General features: G+C 40.9%; 1 protein-coding gene across 2 annotated transcripts in view; it reads right to left on the reverse strand.

Moving 5' to 3' along the window:
• The window catches only part of Eif3h (eukaryotic translation initiation factor 3 subunit H), a 98,867-nt gene that overhangs the window by 15,100 nt on the left and 81,375 nt on the right, over positions 1 to 2,392 (reverse strand). The gene's annotated exons all lie outside the window — the stretch shown is intronic.

Raw genomic sequence — 2,392 nt, forward strand, 5'->3', positions numbered from 1 at the left:
AATTCAGTACTCCTGAACTTTATTCTAAAGAACCATCCCCCCATATGCCTGAAGAACTTTAAATCAGTAGTTATAGGAAAGAACCATGTAAACAGATTATAAACTGTTTTTTTCAGATTATAAACTTTTTAAACATTTTTATTTTATTTAGTTTTCTTTTTCATGTATGGGTGTTTTGCCTGCATGTATTTATGTGTACCACATGCATGCAATGCCTATGGAGGCCAGAAGAGGGCACTGGATCCCCTGGAATTGGAGTTATGGATGGTTGTTAGGCACCATGTGGGTGCTGGGAACCAAACCTGGGTCCTCTGCAAGAGCAGTCAGTGCTCTTAACATCTGAGCTGTCTCTCCGGCCCCTCTCATCCATTCTTTATGAAAGGGCAAAACTTCTTAAACATATTCTTATTTAACAGATTCTACACGTAACAGCATTTGTTCTGAATAGACAGATAAAGAGCTCTTCATCTCTTCCACTCCTGGCATCTTGGGTAGTATCGTCTTTCATACTTCTCAGAAATTCCTATTGTAGTTCAGTTACAGACCTTTTTATAACATGATCCTAATGACCACCGTATACACTGCTTACTGTCTGCAACCATTTACTGCCTCGAGGAAGCCTGGACAGGTGATAAACATACACACTCCAACAGCAGCTGGTAGAAAACCAGCAGCCTCCCATGCACTAACTTCACGTAAAGTCCTATTACTTGTTAGTCTTGGCAACAGGAAACAGGAAGACAGCACACGAATGAAACATACATGATCTCTATTTTCATTGAGCTTATAATTGTGGAGCTGTGAAGAGACACATTAGATAGTGTGGTCAGAATCTCCTTGAGGACATGACAGGCTGCAAGCAAGCGATTAGGAGTCAACCATGTGAAAAATGTTCTAGAGAAAAGTGCAAGTGAGGCAGGCAAGAAATAGGCAGATTTGATTTAAAGACAAAAACAACCAAGGTCAGAGAAGCACATGAGGGCCCCCTGGCACACCCCTCCCCTCAGTCATATGGTCTCTGTGAATGAAACTTCAGCTACAACATGAAGGTATACTGGCCAAATGAAGATCACTAACCTGCTTCCTTTAAATGGTTAACATGGGTAAATTTATCTCCATTTTTAAAAACTGAACTTGCACACACCCACTCTGATGTGATACCCCAGAGAAGCAGTGGCAGTTTGAATTAAAATGGCAGCAGTGAGCCTAAAGAAAAGTGAGCAGCACTGAGGGCCTATGGAAGCAGACTGGCAATTTTCATATGCTATGGAATATTACGAGGCTGATTTCAACAGCCAACTAGTTGAGGAAGAAAGAGGCTGAGAATCTCGGGACCAAATCAAAGTAAATCTAACTAATTACAGATTCCATCTGCAACCTGATGAAAATTAGAAAGTTTAGATTCTTTCTTAAATGGTATACTAGAAAGAACAGAGAAATAAGATGTGTTTGTGAGTAAATTTACCTTTTAATCCCAATCTGGTAGTACTTACATGATACTGGCTCAGTAACTACACCTGTCTAATCAAGTACTTTTCTTCCCATCTCCTTTACCCCCACCTCCCATTTTGTTTGTTTGCTTGTTTTGTTTTTGGCAGGGTCTCACGGAGTCCGAGATAGCTTCATACTTGCTATGTCGCTGAGGTTGACCTTAAACTCCTGATCCTCCTAGCTCTACCTTCCAAGTGCTGGGATGTGCACATACTACCACACCTGGCTTCCAGTACTTCATTAATCGCATTTATCATATTCCACTGTGATTTTCATATCACTTTTCAACTTTAAAAATGTTTTCTCTGAAAAATGGGGATTTGTTGCTGTTTTTCTAATGTCTTAATTGTTTGATTTTAATCCACCCAGACTCAAGTGTTTGGGCATATGGTACCAGATGAGGAATTAGAATAATTTTTTTTCCTAGTAGCAAACCAAATGTCCAGAGCCACTGACTAGTCACAGTGCTCCCCAAATAGCTCAGAACTAGTTCAACAGTACCGCACTGCACACTCATCAGCACATACTGACGCCATACTTAGATTGTCAGTCACTCTGCTAAGATATTAAGGATTAATCTATATTATCATACATAACACATTCTAGTGAGAAGAAAGTAGAGAGGTAAGCACAACATAGCGGTGCTAAGTGGTGTAACAGATGTACAACAGACGCTTATACAGGATGGTTTGGTGGGGTACAGCGAAATTCTCCCAGATTATTTGACAACTCAATTTTGAACTTTTGAGAAGGAGCTGATGGTAGCCAGAGAGTGAGTGTGGGAAGGCATACCGCAGATACTGGGCACAGGCAGCATGCTCAAAGACCCTAGTTAAAAATGTGATGCATTTCAGCCTGGTCTACATAGCGAGTTCCAGGCCAGCTGGGGCTACAGGAAGAC

Source organism: Nannospalax galili, unplaced genomic scaffold (assembly GCF_000622305.1).
Source record: "Nannospalax galili isolate Female #2095 unplaced genomic scaffold, S.galili_v1.0 scaffold17, whole genome shotgun sequence".
In the NCBI taxonomy this organism is placed as follows: domain Eukaryota; kingdom Metazoa; phylum Chordata; class Mammalia; order Rodentia; family Spalacidae; genus Nannospalax; species Nannospalax galili.